General features: G+C 42.7%; 1 protein-coding gene across 1 annotated transcript in view; it reads right to left on the bottom strand.

The window, feature by feature from the left end:
- Positions 1–907: 907 nt before the first annotated feature.
- The window catches only part of C3H2orf49 (chromosome 3 C2orf49 homolog), a 246,518-nt gene continuing 228,226 nt past the window's right edge, over positions 908–19,199 (bottom strand). Inside the window, exon 6 of the transcript XR_010750336.1 lies at positions 908–972. The gene's annotated coding sequence lies outside the window, so the exon portion shown is untranslated. The remainder of the gene's footprint in view (positions 973–19,199) is intronic.

The raw sequence follows: 19,199 nt of genomic DNA, 5'->3' as shown, positions 1-19,199 counted from the left end.
TTTTTCTTTTTTTTTTTTTTTTTTTACTATATATATCTAAATAATACTTTTTACCCTGAAAGTAGGCTCTGCAAGGCCAGAACTGGGACAAGAACCTGGGTCAGTCCGTGTGTGACAGGAGAACAGTGCAGGGAGGTGGAGAGTTGCCCAGGCCCACTGGCCCCCTTTGTCTACCTACCTCCGTCACCCCAGGAACAACCTTTTCACTCTGTGTTGCAATCACCATCTATCTGAGGTTCCTTGTAGGCAAGTGCTGTCTTATTCTTTAGTAGGTTCTATGGCAGGTATGTAGTACGCACCCAGAAAATACCTGTAGAATTAATGAAAGAACATATCAGACAGAATAGTGGGTTCTAAGGTCTGAAATAGGGGCTTTCAAAGCCAGATGGAGGTGTCTATATTTTTCCCACATGCAGCAAGTCAAGATAATTAACAATGGTAGTAACGTGTAGAATGAATAGCTAGCACATTAGACCAGCCAGGAAGCACTCCAGTCTAAATATACAAACAATTTCTGAATGCTAACTTTTTTGCCAGGCACTGTGCTGGACTCCAGAACAAAGGATGAGATGTAGGCCCTATTCATAAAGAGCACAGCCCAGGTGTCCTGTCCATATCCAAGGGCAAGGTTGTCATGGTCTGAAAAAGTTGACTTAGAAATGTGATTATTCTAAGAGGCCTTGCTCATCAATAGGACAACAGAACTGCTTCAATTTTACATATTGGTAATTAATTTTGAAATATATAAGCCATGATTTTTGACATCTTAGGGTTTCAGGCATCCCCAAACTACAGCCTGCAGGCCACATGCAACCCCCTGAGGCCATTTGTCCAGCCCCCGCCGCACTTCTGGAAGGGGCACCTCTTTCTTTGGTGGTCAGTAAGAGGAGCACTTTATGTGGCATCCCTCCAATGGTCTGAGGGACAGTGAACTGGCCCCCTGTGTAAAAAGTTTGGGGACCCCTGGTAAGCCTATGGCTTTCCAAGGAAAAAGCCCACTTGCTCCAACAAGACGGCATTGTCCCTGATGACTGCCACGAACACTGGGATGTTCTCACTAGGCAGCAGCTCAAGTACTCAGCAGTAATCAGGTCATTTGCTAAAGATCTAGGGTTCCAAGTTATGTCCCATCTTTCCAAAGTTGGAAGCTGAGCAGTTTGGGGAAGAAGATGAGGCCAGCGGAGGAAGGTGATAGACCCACATGCCCAGCGTCTACTGTGTGAGAAGTCTGAGCATTATTTCTCTGTAAGCTCATCCCTTGTTGTTTCCCACAGTTGTTTTAATAGGGGTCCTGGAATTGGGAGAACTTATCCAGCTTAAGAATAACTGTGCAAAGGACATTCTACATTTCAAAGAACTATACAGTTCCTGCATAGCTTTTGAGTGTGCCATGGATGACATTAAAAAATAAATAGTCACTGTCCAGTCTTGATTTCTACTTGCACTTCTTCAACACACAATTGCTTACTAAACACACCCACAAAGACAAGGCAGGAACATATCATATTCTAGAACCAGATTTTGAAAGCCTGATTTGGAGTTGTATTCCTTTCAGACCCAGCTGTTGGGTTTAAAATCTGAACTCACTTGTATGAACACCACACCATATACTTAAATAAGCAGTTAGGCTCTTTGGGTTTGTTTCTCTCAAGTGTTTGTGGGTCAGTGACAGACCAAGGCAGGACCCACATGAGCAAGTTCATAGGGGCGGCAAACCTATCCCTACAGCTCATGGGTAAACTTAGAGACTGAAATAAACCATCGATGCATTGCTTATTAAAAAGCTGTATGTTCACTGAAAACTCTAAATGGTGTGTTCAGTTTACTCCTGAATCCCTGCAACATTTTAAGAGATTCAGATTACATTATTTTTAAAACATATGGAGATTTTATAAATCAAATATGCAAGGTATCCTATTTCCTTTAGAGGACGGCTTTTACAGTCTGTTTCAAAAACATCACCTGGGTTAGAAATTTGGATATGCCCTTCTTCACTGATGGCATTTGGAAATATTTTTAAAGCCTAAATATTTTCAAACAATTAAGGAACATTTTTAAAAACATTTTAATTTGTTTAAGTCTTTGAAAATACACAAAGTTCCAACCTATGCCACTGTTTTCATTGTCTCTCTAATGTGCATTGTTTTATAACTTTTTTTGACAGTTATGTTCTTTCTGTCTCTGAGTGGCTTCCTCTGACCCAATAACCATATTGTCCTACATGTTATTGCATTCCTTCGCTGTTGTCTGTGAAGATACTTTCTGATCTCTCCATTACCGTCCTTTACCTCAAATTCTGTGTTTCCTTTATATCTGATCCTCTTCTTGGGAAACAGGAGTGATGTGAGAGGAGCCAAGTCTGACAGGTTGATTTATCTACACTGCTTTCCTGGATCTGCGAGGACCAGCACTTCCACAGTACTGTTGACAAGCCGACAAGCACGGGGGAAGGAACAGAGAGCCAAGGGCTGGGCAAGGGTGGGTGCACATGTGGTATCAGGACACTAGCAGAAGGACACCAAGTGGAGTGAATCTGTGTTTCACTGACCTCTTTGCACAGATCCTTTGTGCCACACCTTTAATTTAATATTCCAGGTAAGTCACTGCTGGGCAAGTTCCTTCTTACTTGGGCCGGCTTCTTCTGATATATGGGGAATGTCAGTCTCACAGGCAGAAAGAGAAAATGCATAATCAGTGATTATCCAACAGACTGTGTAGAATGCAACCTGAATAAAAGGCAAACAAACAAAATCAGCTAAACTCTTTCTGCAAATAAGGAACTCCTCCCTCCAAAGTGCAGACGGAGAAGCAGGTTGGACAGAACGGTCACAGCTCCCTCTGAAATTTCTTCCCACTGCCCCGACAAGTACCTCTGGAGTGCCCATCTCTGGGCCTGCGTCAGACTTCTGCAAAGGATCCGTTTATGTCCCCAAGTTACTTTTCTTGAAAGTTGAGCTGTTCCTCTGGCAAAGTGAAGGTGGGCATATACAGTTTGAGGCTCTGGGCCTTTCAATCAGGGGTGGTGTCATGACCTCACTTCTGTGTTCCAGGGTGTCTGGAGCAGAGCTCCTCTGTGCCAGAGGCTCCCTCCTGTTCAAATGGCTGCACCAGAGGTCAGGCCAAGGTCATTTACTTTCAAATGGAAGCCCTTATCATCTCTTGTGAATTTAGTTTCTTTTTGTCATTCTTTGTCACAGGAGACACTGACCTGCATGTCAGCCCCAGCTTCCTCTGCCTCTCCTTCCATAGGAGTGGGTTACAGCAGAAAAAACCCTCCTTCAGAAGCCTAGCTGATGTGAAGCCAGTATCCGCGGCCACCATCACAGCCACCTGGCCCATGCAGGTTCGCATTGGATTCGGACAGTCGGTAAAGAAAAATGGAGCCAAGAACTGGTGGACCATCATCTTTAATCCTAGCTTGCACCTGGCAGGCAAATAAAAACACACACTGGGCTCCAAAACCCACTTATTCAGTGCTCACAAAGCTACTGACTTATCCGAATTTCCTAGAATCAAAGGTATCTGTAAAGCCAGGAGCCGCCATCATGGCCATTCACCTGCAGGTTCCCATTGGATTCAGTCAGATGGTAATGAAACAATGGAGCCAAGAACTGGTGGGCCATTACCTTTAATTCTAGATTGCATCTGGAAGACAAGTAAAAACACACACTGGGCTCCAAAACCCACTGATTCAGTGCTCACAAAGCTACTGACTTTATCCGAGTTTCCTAGAATCAAAAATTTCTAGTTCACCAGACTTATTCATCTCTGTTCCCCATCTCCTTTCTTCTCCCTGCACAACTCTGCACAAACTGGCTTTTCCTTCAGCACTCCACCATCTTAGCTGCTTCTCCTGGCCTCTTCCTGCTTTTGCCTTTCTCTGCTCTCCTCTCTGCTCTCTCCTCTAATGCTAATTTCAGGAACCGAGAGAGCAAGCTCCCGGTCTGCCCTACTTCATAGTGCAGAAATCAAAACCTTTAATCCAATATACAAAATAGGGAAGTCTCTCATACAAAGTCCACCCCACATCAAAAAGGATGGGAAAGGCTTAGTCCTAAAACCAAGCCCCAGGCTACAAGCATCCTGCCTGCCCACAGCCCGCCCCCAACACACATTAATATCACCTGGGCGACGGGCTTCCACGTGGGCAGCACCATCTTTAACAAAGTGAGCATAATATATTTTATCTGCCCAACACCGGAGCACATCAGATACGGTCAGTGTAGCGCTGTGTCCGGTCTCTGGGTCATCACAAAGCCCTCCTCATACACCTACTGTTTTCCTTATTGTGTACAAAATCTAAATAGGAAGGGAGCAGTTGTGACATAAGTTTTGCTACACACTGTTCCTAATTAACAAGGAAGAAAATGGGCATGATTCTGAATTTTCCATGCAGCAAATTATCTCTGCATATCTGAAATGTAAAAGTCCAAACGGAAAGACCTTGGAATGGGTTGAGATGTGGGCAGTGTGACAGGTCTGTGAGAGGGACAGCTGGTCACACAGAGGGAGCAGAACTCAGTATCTGGCCAAAGAAGAACCCTCTTCTGTCAGAGAATTAATGTGACATTAAAGCTCAAATGAGCCCTGGCCATTTGGCTCAGCGGTAGAGCGTCGGCCTGGTGTGCGGGGGACCCGGGTTCGATTCCCGGCCAGGGCACATAGGAGAAGTGCCCATTTGCTTCTCCACCCCCCCTCCTTCCGCTCTGTCTCTCTCTTCCCCTCCCGCAGCCAAGGCTCCATTGGAGCAAAGATGGCCCGGGTGCTGGGGATGGCTTCTTGGCCTCTGCCCCAGGCGCTAGAGTGGCTCTGGTTGCGGCAGAGCGACGCCCCCTGGTGGGCAGAGCATCGCCCCTGGTGGGCGTGCCAGGTGGATCCCGGTCGGGCGCATGCGAGAGTCTGTCTGACTGTCTCTCCCCGTTTCCAGCTTCAGAAAAATACAAAAAAAAACAAAAACAAAAACCTCAAATGAAGCCATAAATAAATGGAAAGAAATGAGACTAAACTTTCCCAGAGGCAGAGGTCAAAAGTCAAGTGGTCAGCCAGCCCAGCAGCATCCACCCACATAGACATTTGGCTGCTTTTCAAAGGTCTCCTCTCCCAAACTTCATCCCTTCTGTCTTTCCAACATCCTCTTTTCAGAGCTCTTTGGGGTTTCCTGTCACAGGCACTTGGAGAAGCAGTTGCCTGATAAGAGTTGGTTTGGGGGGCTGCAGGGAGGGGAAAGTGGACCAGCTGGAGGCCAGGCGGTGGGAGGTGACAATAGGAGCAGCATGCCCTTGCCCCCACGGCAGCCCTGGGCCTGGGAGGCGGTACACCCAGAACAGACAGGGCCGGTGGGTAGCCCCATCTCACAGGGTGCAAGAATGTCGTGAGAAAAACATGTGTTTGGTCTTTTTTGTGAAAGAAGCAAACTGTCATCTGGCAAGCCAGTTCATTGCCAGGCTGCCTGTCTCAAGGCAGGGCTTCTCCAAGCACTGGACGCAGTCTGGATCCCCAGATTTTGAGGAAAGGCTCAGTTGAGGGTCTCTCTGACAGGCGATGGAACCACTGCTGTGGGTGAGGAGGCAGTTGTTAAGGGTACTAAACCTACTAAAGCCTTTGCAAGAATAAACATTTTGAAGTAGAGAATCATACACACACGTTTCCAGTATCCTAACTAGAGAATGACCCTGGGAGGCAGAGTCTCTGGGTATACCCGGACAGTGCTAAGTCACTAGCCTGAAGGGAAAGAAGCCACACCGAGCTCCTGGCCACCATTCCTGCCCCGAAGAACTCAGTGCAGGAGGTTCTTACAGCATCCGGCTGCACAGACATAAGATTTATTGACTTGATAGAAAGAAGAAATGAGAAATTCTGATCTGGAGTCATTTAGGAATGAAGGGTCTGAAAAAGGAAACTTTAGTGGGGGACTGTAATGCTGGTCAGGCAGGTCTGCATTGAATTCTAGCGGAGAGCAGAGGAACTGTGGAACTCAAAAGTGTTGGGCCATTACCCATTTATTGGAGGCTTGCAGAGATGGTTGAGTGAATAAACAGGAAAACCTGTTTTTCGAAGTGGAGGGTAAGGAACCAGGAACACCGCCCCTCACTGTGGTGGCTGAGGGAATCAGGAATCCTCCCCTCACAGTGGCAGGAGAGCCATCTGCGACAATCACCCCAAAGGGAAAGCACCCATAGCTTTTCACAGAAAAACACATATGTGGCTTTCTGTCATGAGCTCACACACTAATTGTGCAAAGTGCTTGCAGCCGAAACACCAGCAAGCAAGCCTAACAAACCTGTTTTCTCCACAGGGAGGAGGTGAGGTAAAAGAGGCCTACAGACTCCCTGTGGCCTATGCAACCTTGAAATTACAAAAGATCTCACTGTGACACTGTTAGCAATAACTTGATATGACCTGAAGAACTCAAGGGATTAAATACCTCTATATTATTTGTTTGGCAATATTTTAATATTGTTGTTGAGACCTTGGAAATAATTGATTTCTAGTTTCATACTGGTTATTTCATTGTGGTCAGAGAAGATGCTTGATATAATTTTACTCTTTTAAAATTTATTGAGACTTTTTTTGTGTCTTCATATGTGGTATATCCCAGAAAATGTTCCATGTAGCTTGAAAAGAATGTATATTCTGATGCTTAGGGGTGAAATGCTCTGATGGTATCAATTAAATCTATCTGGTTTAGTATGTCATTTAAGGCTGCTGTTTCCTTGTTAGTTATCTGTTTGAAAGATCTGTTCATTGACATCAAGGGAGTGTTAAAATCTCCCACTAGGACTGTTTTACTGTCAATCTCGCCTTTTATGTCCATCAAGACATAAAGCAAGCTATATACAGGGGTGGGCAAAAGTAGGTTTACAATTGTGAGTGACATCTTTGAATTAGTAAAGCTATTATAATAATAACCTGCATATCTTCCCATATGAACAACTATAAACCTACTTTTGCTTACCACTCTATTTAGGTGCTCCTATGTTGAATGCATAAATTTTTATAAGGGTTATATCCTTTTGTTGGGTTGATCCCTTTCTCATTATGTAGTGTACTTCTTTGTCTCTTATTATAGCCTTTGTTTTAAAGTCTATTTTGTCTGATATAATATTGCTGACTCAGGTTTGTTCTTTTCCATTTTCATTTGCATGAAGTATCTGTTTCCATCCCTTTACGTTCAGTCTGTGTGTGGCTTTCATTCTGATGTGGGTCTCTTGCAGACGGCATATATATGGGTCTTGTTTTCGTACCTTTTCAGCTACTCTATGCCTTTTGATTAGAGCTTTCAAGCAATTTACATTTAGTGATTTGTAAAAATTTTTTTATTAACATTTAATTTATTGCATTTACATGGATTTAAGTGTCCAACTGAATATAACTCCCTCACCCCCACTCCTGTGTCCCTTTTTATACCTCCTTTGCCCCCCTCCCCCTAACTCCTTCCCTTCTTCGCTCTAGGATTTGCTGTCCTGTTATCTATATCTCTGTGTTATGTATATATAGTTTCACTAATCTCTTTACCTTCTTTGATCCCATCCCCTCATCCCTCTTCCCTCTGACTGCTATCCCTCTGCTCTCTGTGACCCCGCCTCTGCCTCTATTCCATTTCTCAGTTCACTTTGTTCATTAGATTCAACATATTTGTGAGATCATATGATATTTTTCTTTCTCTGCTTGGTTTATTTCTCTTAGCATAATAATCTTGAGGTCCATCCATGCAGTCACAAAAGATAAGATTACCTTCTTTTTCACTGCCATGTTGTATTCCATTGTGTATATGTACCACTGCTATTTAATCCACTCGTCCACTGACAGACACTTGGGCTGTTTCCAGATCTTCGCTATTGTGAACAATGCTGCCATAAACATGGGGTGCATTTCTCCTTTTGGAACAGTGCTATGGTGTTCTTAGGGTATATTCCTAACAGTGGGATAGCTGAGTCAAAAGGCAGTTCCACTTTTAATTTTTTAAAAGGCAAAAGATTTATGCGATCTGAAGAGAAACAAGAGTATCCACTTTTAATTTTTTGAGGAATATCCATACTGTTTTCCACAGTGGCTGCACCAGTCTGCATTCCCACCAGCATTGCAGGACGGTTCCCTTTTCTCCACACCCTCGCCAGCACTTATTGTGTGTTGTTTTGTTGATGAGTGCCATTCTGACAGGTGTTGATGAGTGCACATTCTGTAGTTTTAATTTGCATTTCTCTAATGATTAGTGATGTTGAACATTTTTTCATCTGCCTACTGGCCATTTGTATGTCCTCTTTGGAGAAGTGTCTATTTAGTTCTTTTGCCCACTTTTTAATTGGATTGTTTATCTTCCTGGTGTTGAGTTTTAGAAATTCTTTATAAATTTTGGTTATTAACCCCTTATCAGACATATTGACAAATATGTTCTCCCATTGTGTGGGTTGCCTTTTTATTTTGTTCATGGTGTCTTTTGCTGTGCAAAAGCTTTTTAGTTTGATATAGTCCCATCTGTTCATCCTGTCCTTTATTTCACTAGACTTGATGGAGATAAATCAGCAAAAACATTGCTACAAGAGATATCAAAGAGTTTACTGCTTATGTTTTCTTCCAAGATGTTTATGGTTTCACAACTTACATTTAAGTATCCATTTTGAGTTTATTTCTGTGAATGGTGTGACTTGGTGGTCTAGTTTTATTTTTATGCATGTACCTGTCCAATTTTCACAACACCATTTGTTAAAGAGACTTTCTTTACTTCATTGAATGCTCCTTTGTCAAATATCAATTGACCATAAAGGCTTGGGTTTATTTCTGGGTTCTTTGTTCTGTTCCATTGATCTGTATGGCTGTTCTTATGCCAGTACCAAGCTGTTTTAAGTACAATGGACTTGATATCAGAAAGTGTAATACCTCCCACTTCATTCTTCATTTTCAAGATTGCTGAGGCTATTGGTATTCTTTTTTGGTTCCATATAAATTTTTGGCATATTTGTTCTATATCTTTAAAGTATGCTATTGGTACTTTAATAGGAATTGCATTAAATTTATAGATTGCTTAGGGTAATATAGACATTTTAATGATGTTTATTCTTCCTATCCATGAACATGGTATATGCTTCCACTTGTTTGTATCTTCCTTGATTTTTTTTTATCAATGCTTTATAATTTTCTGAGTACAAGTCCTTTACACCTTGGTTAATTTTACTCCTAGGTACTTTATTATTATTATTTTTTTGCAATAGTGAAGGGGATTGTTTCCTTAATTTTTCTTTCCAACAGTTTATTGTTGGTGTATAAAAGTGCCACTGATTTCTGAATATTAATTTTATATCCTGCCACCTTGCCAAATTCATTCATCAGGTCTAGTTATTTTTTGACTGAGACTTTAGGGTTTTTTATGTACAATATCACATCATCAGCAAATAATGATAGTTTTACTTCTTCTTTTCCAATTTGAATGCCTTTTATTTCTTCTTCTTGTCTGGTGGCTAGGACTTCCTGAACTATGTTGAATAAGAATGGTGAAACGGGGAACCCTGCCTTGTTCTTGATGTTAAAGGGATTGCTTTTAATTTTTGCCCATTGTGTATGATGTTGGCTGTGGGTTTGTCATAGATGACCTTTATCATGTTGAGGTATGTTCCCTGTATTCCCACTTTGCTGAGAGTTTTGATCATAAATGGGTGCTAAATTTTATCAAATGCTTTTTCTGCATCTATTGATACTATCATGTGATATTTATCCTTTCTTTTGTTTATGTGATGAATCACATTTATGGATTTGTAATTTTTTTTTTTTTACAGGGACAGAGAGAGAATCAGAGAGAGGGATAGTTAGGGACAGACAGACAGGAATGGAGAGAAATGAGAAGCATCAATCATCAGTCTTTCGTTGCGACACCTTAGTTGTTCACTGATTGCTTTCTCATATGTGCCTTGACCAGGGGCCTTCAGCAGACCGAGTAACTCCTTGCTGGAGCTAGCAACCTTGGGTCCAAGCCGGCAAGCTTTTTGCTCAAGCCAGATGAGCCCGCGCTCAAGCTGACGACCTTGGGGTCTCAAACCTGGGTCCTTCCACATCCCAGTCTGACGCTCCATCCACTGCGCCACTGCCTGATCGGGCTGGATTTGTGAATATTGAACCAGCCTTGCCTCCCTAGAATAAATCCCACTTGATCATGATGTATGATTTTTTTCATGTATTGCTGGATCTGGTTTGCTAATTTTTTGTTGAGAATTTTAGCATCTAAGTTCATCAGGGATATTGGTCTATAATTTTCTTTCTTTGTAGTGTCTTTACCTGGTTTTGGAATGAGAATAATGCTTGCCTCATAAAGGGAGCTTGGGAGGTTTCCCTCCTGTTGAATTTTTTTGAGATAGCTTGAGAAGGATAGCTGTTAGTTCTTTGAATATTTGGTTAAATTCATCTGTGAAGCCATCTGGTCCAGGGCTTTTGTTTGCTGGGAGTTTTTTAATAACTGTTTCAATTTCATTTGTTGTAAATTAGTCTCTTTAGGTTTTCTGATTTTTCCAGCTTGAGTTTTGGAAGATTATATATTTCTAGGAATTTATCCATTTTGCCTAGGTTGTCCAATTTTTTTGGCATACAGATCTTCATAGTGTTTTCTTACCATTCTTTGTATTTCTGTGGTGTCAGTTGTTACGTCTACATTTTCATTTCTAATTTTATTTGAGTCCTCTCTCTTTTTCTCTTGATGAGTCTGGTTAAAGGTTCATCAATCTTACTTACCCTTTCAAAAAACCAGCTCTTGGTTCATTGATCTTCTGTATTGTTTTTTAGCCTCTATGTCATTTATTTCCACTCTGATCTTTATTATTCCCTTCCTTCTACTTTCTCTGTGCTTTATTTGTTGGTCTTTTTCTAGTTCTTTTAGATGCAGGGTTAAGTTGTTTATTTGAGCTTTTTCTTCTTCAGGTATGCCTGTAATGCTATGAACTTCCTTCTCAGTACTGCTTTTGCTGTGTCCCATAAATTTTGAGTTGTTGTATGTTCATTTTTATTTGTTTCAAGGAAATTTTTTATTTCTTCCTTGTTCTTGTTGTTAACCCACTTGTTATTTAATAACAATGCTATTAAGCCTCCAAGTGTTTGAATGTTTTTCAGTTTTTCTATTGTAGTTGATTTCTAGTTTCATACTATTGTGATCAGAGAAGATGCTTGATATGATTTCAGTCTTCTTAAATTTATTGAGACTAGTTTTGTGTCCTAACATGTGGTCTATCCTAGAGAATGTACCATGAGAACTTGAAAAAAAGGTATATTCTGCTCCTTTGCAGTGAAAGGTTCTGAAAATATCTATTAAATCCATTTGATCTAGTGTGAAATTTAAGGCCACTGTTTCTTTTTTAATATTCTGTCTGGAGGATCTATCCATTGATGTTAGTAGGGTATTAAAATCACCTACTATTATAGTATTGCTGTTCATCTCACCCTTTATGTGCATCAAAATCTGCTTTATATATTTATGTGCTCCTATATTAGGTGCATATATATTTAAAATGGTTATATCCTTCTGTTGGATTGTTCCCTTTGTCATTATGTAGTGACCTTCTTTATCCCTTACTACAACTTTTGTTTTAAAGATTATTTTATAAGATATAAGTATTGCTACCCCACCATTTTTTTATTTCCATTTATGGGAAATAATTTTTTCTGACTTTTTACTTTCAGTCATTGTGTATCTTTTGTTCTGAGGTGGGTCTCTGGTAGACAGCATATGTACGGGTCCTGTTTTATTATCCATGCAGCTACCCTATGTCCTTTGATTGGAGCATTTAATCCATTTACAGTTAAGGTTATTCTTGATATGTATTTGTTTATTGCCATTTTATTCTTTAAATCTATAATCATCTTTTTCTTGATTTTTTTTTCCTTTGCTTTTTTCAAAGAGGCCCCTTAACATTTCTTGCAGCAATGGTTTGGTTGTAATGAATTCTATGAGTTTCTTTTTGTCTGGGAAGCTTTTTATTTGTTCTATTTTAAACAATAGCCTTGCTGGGTAAGGAAGTCTTGGTTGTAGTTTCTTGCTTTGCATCACTTTGAATATCTCTTGCCAATCCCTTCTGGCCTCAGGTGTTTCTGTTGAGAAGTCGATGTCATCCTTATGGGAGCTCTTAGTAATAAACTGCTTTTCTCTTGCAGCTTTTACTATTCTTTCTTTGTTTCTTAACTTTGACACTTTAATTTTGGTGTGTCTTGCTGTAGGCCTCCTTGGGTTCCTCTTTAATGGAACTCTCTGTGCTTCATCAACTTAGGAAATTTTTCAGCTATAATTTTTTCAAACGGTTTCTCTATTACTTGTTCATTCTCTTCTTCAGGAATCCCTATGATGTGGATGTTATTTCTCTTCATGTTGTCACAGAGCTCTCTTAGAGTTTCCTCAGACTTTTTGAGCCTCTTTTCTTTTTGATGCTCTGCTTCCATGCTTTCATTTATCTTGTCCTCTAAATTGCTGATTTGATCCTCTGCTTCATCCAGCCTGCTTTTAATTCCTCCTAGTGCAATCTTCATTTCTGATATTGTATTTGTCATTTCTGACTGGTTCTTTTTAATGATTTCAATGTCCTTTTTGATGTTTGCTATCTTTTCATTTAGGTGCTCATTATGTCCATCCATTGTTTCTCTAAATTCCTTGAGCATCCTAAAAATCATTATTTAAACTCTGTGTCTTGTATTTTGGTTGCTTCCATCTCAATCAGTTCTTTTTCTGGGAATTTCTCTTGTTGATTCATTTGGGTCACATTTCTCTGTCTGCCCATTTTGTCTGTGTATTAGGTAATATTGTCTGACTTTGACATTTTTGTGTGGTCTTTATGAAGAAGATGGTCTTGGTTGTACTGTGTTTCAGGTCACTTGTTTTTCTTATTCTAGGAATGTTTCTAGAGGATACTATTTTCCCTCTTGTTGTATGTGAGTATTAGATGCAGTTGGTTCTTTCATAGGTATAGTTATTGCTTCTGGCTCACTGGCTGTAAGGGTCAGCCTTGATTATGTGTATTACACACTGTGCAATGTCTGTCCTATTGTGCGTATTTATTCTCCACAGGGTCTGGTGCCTGCTAGACACCACCTTTGGGTGTGCTGCTTTTGTAGGTAGTTGAGTCTAGGGTTGGTGCTGTCTGCCACTCACTACCAGTAGTGGTGGCTTTAGTTCTTCTTGGATTGACATCAGCTATTGTTTGTAACCTGCTGTGGGTTATCAGTCTGTAGCTACTGCACTTTTTACTGTTTGTGTCTGCATTTTATGTGTTTGGATACTGTGAGAGGGGCTAACTTTTGTATAAAGATCATCTTCCTCCTGCTTAGAGATGACCACAGCTCTGTAACAGCCCAAAGCTCTGTAAGATTTGTCTTGACTTTTCAGCTTCTCCTCCTCCTCTTGCAGGTGCCTGGTCTTCCCACTGAGTCTTCTGTAGTAAGTCTGTAGTGTGGGCTCAGATTGGCCTCTCCCTACCAACACTTCTACATGTTGCATGCTTGGTGGGTTAGGGCAGCTGAGGTTGTGAATACAATGTTTGAAGGACAGTACAATGAATGTGGCCCCTATTCCATAGCTTGATCCCTCAGCCAATGCTGGATACTTAAATTTTATTTCTCTCAAACATGGTGAACAGCAGTTTCAGACTACGTGTGGCCAACAGTCCCCTCTGCAGAAGTTCTTTCAGCAGTTGAGACTCCGGTCTCAGGGAGGAAGACTGAGAGAGTCCTCTGACTGTACCCCTTCCAAAGGTGGCTAAGCCCCTTGACCAGTTCCAACAATAGACTCACAGGGACCAACACTTTAAATGTCCATGCTCCAAGCCTCTTTCCCTTCCCCCCTGTGGAATCTAGACTAGCAGGACAGAATACCCAGCACCCAGGATGGTTGACTGTGAAGCTCCACCCTATCCAATGCACATGAGCTGCTGTTCCACTGCTGATCACAGAGAGTGGAACTCACCTCAGCCAGGCTGGGTGTGAGGAGATTTTTGTTAGGATACCACTCTAGCAATGGTTAGGTCCTGAACCAATGCTTTCTGCATCTGGCCCCTGGATGTGCCAGTCCTGGGCCTCACAAGCAGGAACCCAGTGCAGACCATTTGGAGACACTGCCCATGATTGGCCCTCAGCAACCTTTTTGGAGATACAAGGAATTCAGAGTTTGTGGCTGCCTCTGCTGAGCCCAGGTCTACATGGAAATACCAAGTTGTACTCCTGGGCTGGCTTTTATCCACTCTGGTCCAGTCTGATCTGCTCAAACAGCCAAGTTTCCTTGAGTCTCGCCTCTTGCAGCCTGTCTGCTGGCTGCTTGTTGGGCTCAGCTGCTGAATAAACCTCTGCTGGAGCCAGTCTAGAGCCTGCAGCAATCTGGCAATTAGGTAGGGTGGTGGGTTTGGCTCTACCCCTTGGCCTCAGGTGTCAGTCTTTCCAGACTTTTTTCACAGACCTTTGTAGGGTGAGGCTCCAAAAGTCTGGTTGGTGTGGCCTCTGAGACCCACAGGTGTGGTCTACCCACCCACAGTTTCAACTGAGTATCTTGTGAGGTGGAAGCACCAGTCATAGACTCAGGAGAGTGTAGTGGGGAGCTCCGGTCTCAACACTAGAACACTGAGTCACTGATGTGCCTGCCCCCTGCTTGCTGGCCTCTCAGAATGACCCATCACCATCCCTGGGGTAGGGGATACTCCCAAGGGCAGAGCAGTTGTTTTTCCCCACGCTGATGCCACTCAGAGGGGATTTCTCCACCCAATAAAGATGGTGACTGCACTACTGGAGAATGATTCAGCACAAGGGTTCCAGTGGCCGTCCCTATCAGTGTCTCTCCCTGGGCCTGCAACTTTACACTCTCCTCCTGTAACTCCAGCTCTCTCAGCTGTCCCCTGCCAGAGCCCCGGGTAAGTGGCTGTAAACAAGGTTTTTTGTGCCATCCCTTTAAAACAGAGTTTGCGTCTGATAGATGTGTCTCTTTCTCGTGGACAGAGACCTGGCTCTTTTCACAGCTAAATGTTGTCTGGGCATCTCCTCTAGGCTCTGGGGCTCCGGGCCTGATACTGAGCACCCACACTGCTCAGGGCAACCCACCCCGCCATGAGAGTCTCTCCAGACCCCCAACCACTGCTCGCTCCTGGGAGCTGGGCAGCCCTTTCAGCATCTCCGCCCTTCCTACCAGTCTTGGTGTGGCTTCTTCAGTGATTCTTGGTTAAACAGTCATCTTAGTTTAGTCCAAAGTTGTTTTTTCAGGATGGTTGTTCTTTTTTTTTTTTTTTTTTATTTTTCTGAAGCTGGAAACGGGGAGAGACAGTCAGACAGACTCCCGCATGCGCCCGACCGGGATACACCCGGCACGCCCACCAGGGGCGATGCTCTGCCCACCAGGGGGCGATGCTCTGCCCATCCTGGGCGTCGCCATGTTGCGACCAGAGCCACTCTAGCGCCTGGGGCAGAGGCCACAGAGCCATCCCCAGCGCCCGGGCCATCATCTTTGCTCCAATGGAGCCTTGGCTGTGGGAGGGGAAGAGAGAGACAGAGAGGAAAGCGCGGCGGAGGGGTGGAGAAGCAAATGGGCGCTTCTCCTGTGTGCCCTGGCCGGGAATCGAACCCGGGTCCTCTGCACGCCAGGCCGACGCTCTACCGCTGAGCCAACCGGCCAGGGCAGGATGGTTGTTCTTAAATTAAGTTGTAATCTAATTTGGTCTTGGGAGGTGGTAGTTGGAACATCCGCTTACTCTGTCGCCATCTTTCTTCCCTTCACATTTAGTGATTATTGATAGATACATATTTGTTGCCATTTTATTCTTTATAATTATATTCTTCTTTTTTTCCCCGTCTTCTTAAAGAAGACCCTTTAACATTTCTGGCTTGGTGGTGATAAATTTCTTTAATTTTTTTCTTGTCTGGGAAACTATTTGCCCTTTAATTCTAAATAATAGCTTTGCTAGGTAGATGAATTTTGGTTGTAGGACTTTGCTTTTTATTCCTTTGAGAATTTCATGCCAATCCCTTCTGGCTTGAAATGTTTCTGTTGAGAAATCAGCTTTCTTATAGGTAACTTTCTTTCTCTTGCTGTTTTTAGGATTTTCTCTTTGTCTTTATCCTTTTATTTTAATTATGACATGTCTTGCTGTGGGCCATGCTGGATTTATCTTGTTTGGGACTCTCTGTGTTTCTTAGACTTGTGTGTCTTTTTTATTCACGAGTTAGGGAAGTTTTCAGTCATCATTTATTCTTGTAAATTCTCTATCTCTTGTTCTCTCTCTCTCATTCTGATACCCCTATGATGTGTATGTTGTTATGTTTCATGTGGTCCCAAATATCTATTAAATGATCTTATTTTTAAATTATTTATTTAAATTAATTTTTTAAATTCATTTTAGAGAGGAGAGAAAGAGAGAGAGAGAGAGAGAGAGAGAGAGAGAGAGAGAGAAGGGGGAAGAGCAGGAAGCATCAAGTCCCATATGTGCCTTGACCAGGCAAGCCCAGGGTTTTGAACTGGCAACCTCAGCATTCCAGGTTGATGCTTTATGCACTGTGCCACCAGGTCAGGCTATTTATTAATTATTATCAATTTGCTGCTCCAATTGGGGTTTTTTTTTGCTACCTTTTCTTGCAAATTTCTGATTTGATTTTTGCTTCATCTAGTGTTAATTCTGTCTAGTGTATTCTTCAGTTTAGATACTGTATTCTTCATTTATGACTGTATTTTATGGCTTCTATGTCCCTTTTTATGCTATTGAAGTTTTCACTAAGTTCCTTGAGCATCCTTATAATCATTTATTTGAACTCAATTTCTGGTAGAGTGTTTACCTCCATTTCATTTAGTTCATTTTGTGGAGATTTCTCCTGTTTTTTCATTTGGACATGTTTCTTTGTCTGCTCATTTTAGGTGCCATTTTGTGTTAGTTTCTGCCTATTAGATCTTCAAGTCTTGGTAGGTTGGCCTTATATAGTAGGTGTCCTGTGAGACCTAGTCTCCCTTATCACCTGAGCTGGGGAATTCAGGAATGTCCTTTGTGCGGGTTATGTGAGCCCTCCTGTTTTAGTTGATTCTTACTTGCTGTTGGCCCATCTGCACGTGGGGTTGACCTCAGGTTGGCTGACTGTGAGAATCAACCCTGACCACAGTGCATGAGCTGTGTATGGATGCTGACTACACAAAGTGGAATTTGTCTCAGCATGGTCTGGTGCCTGCCAAGATCTTCTTTTGGATGTGCCACTTGTGGAGCTAATTGAATCTTGCTCTGATGTTCTATGAAGTTAGTGACTAGATATGTTGGTTGTAGGGACTCTGAGGAGGAAATCTGGTGCAGGTCAATGTCATACATCGCCTGTGACTAACCCTGGGCAACTTGTTTTGAACTACAAAGCAATCCACAGTTTGTGGCTGCCTCTGCTGGGCCTGGGTATGCATGGGAAGGGTCATGCTGTGCACTTAGACTGGTTTCCACCAGCAATGAGCCTGGGACAGGGCAGCAAAAGTCCCAATGCACTTCAAGATTTGCCTCTGCTTGCCTCTGCCTGCTGGCTACTTATTAAACTTAGTCACCAAAAGATCTTCTGGTGGGACTTGAGTTGTATGAGGTGGGTTTTCAGTGAGTCACCAGATAAGGGAAAGTGGTATTCAACAGATTGAAACAAACTCAAACTCGGTGCCAGTGCTGGGTCTGAGTCTATTCAGCAAGAGTCCCAGAATACACCAAGGCTAGCTGCCATCTGCAGGGTACTTACAGACTTTTGTGGTAGGGTGGAGTCTCAGGGAGTCATCACAGAGAGGACAGCAGAGTTCATCAGGCCCAAACAAACCAAAATTTGGCTGTGTGAAGGGAGGTCTCTGAATAGGTTGGGTATACATGGAAAAAATTACCCCTGCTCCAGAACCATATGACTCAGCCTGTCCTGGTCTCTGCCTCAGCAGGATAGGGCAGCCCAGAGTCAGGGGGATAGGGCTAGTGGATCTCCCTTGTGTTATCAATGCCAGTCAGGCTCTCAGGAAAGTGAGGAAAATGACTCCCACCTTAAAGCCACACAACTCAGTCTCTGACACTCCCTGGATCTGCCCAGATCTCAACACCACAAGCTCAAGTACCTGATTCCTCCAAAGGACCTGAACTCCACAGGGTAGGGAAACAGGAAGTTGGGAGGCTGTGGCTATCGCATTCCTTCAGGTTGATGCCATATGGAGGGCAGTGCTGGACTCAAGACAGTTGGTGTTTATGAGTGGTGTGGAAGAGGGACTCAGTTCAGGCACTTTGGCAGCTGTCCATTTAGCTTTCTCATTGGAGCCATACAACTCAATCTCTCTTTGAAGAACTCTAGGAAGAATGGCTGAGATTGGGATTTTGTGCACTGACCTGCCGCGAACCAATGCAGCTAGTAATTCCAGGTCCTGAGGGAGAACAATGCAGATGAAGAAGTTAGACTTAAAGAGAAATAGCATTGGATCGGGAGGCCTCTGCAAGCTGATGGCAGGACAGAGCACAACAGCCCCTGATTTGCTTTATTATATAGCCATATCCAAATAAGGAAGTCTTGGATACAAAGTCACACATCTGAGGCAAAAACAGGAATTCTCTTAAGGCATAAACAGGAATCCATTTGAGGCATAAACAGGAATCCCCCCACCATGTGTAAGTAAAATCAACCAACATCTGAACAAAGGGTGAGAGAAAGGGCATGTAAATTGCTTCTAGCAATTTAACCAAGCAAGTAAGGTGGGGGATGGGATGAGTGCAAATACTCAGCTTCTTAGCCAATATGGAGGTGTGTGTGGGGGGGGAGAACTTAGCCTTTTGCTAAGCCTCGAACTTACAAAGGCTTTGCCACTTGCAATCTCCTACATTGACCTTTTAAGAAGGCACCTGGGCTTATATCAGACTCATCTCTCCCTGGTGGACAAAATAAAATGTCTCTGATTTTCACAGCTTGATGTTATACAAGCGCCTCTTCCCAACTCTGGTGCTCTGACTTAGGGAGGCTTGCATGGAGTTGAGACCCCATGGTCCTCAGAAGGAACTTTTGTAGCTGAGATATTCCTCTGAAACCTCAGCCCTCTCACTTGGGTATAGGGTCAGCCCTTTCATGTCTTTGCCCTTCCTACCAGTCTCAATGGCTTCTTCTGTAAGTTCCTGGTTAGAAGATTTCTCTTCAGCTAGTCTTCAGTTGGTTATACAGGTGGATTACTCTATATTTTAATTGTAATTCCAGTTTGATCTTGGGAGGAAGGGAGTGTAAGTTCT

This window comes from Saccopteryx leptura, chromosome 3 (genome assembly GCF_036850995.1).
Source record: "Saccopteryx leptura isolate mSacLep1 chromosome 3, mSacLep1_pri_phased_curated, whole genome shotgun sequence".
NCBI lineage: Eukaryota > Metazoa > Chordata > Mammalia > Chiroptera > Emballonuridae > Saccopteryx > Saccopteryx leptura.
The sequence above is the reverse complement of the archived record's forward strand: the minus strand, read 5'-3'. Positions and strand labels throughout refer to the sequence as shown.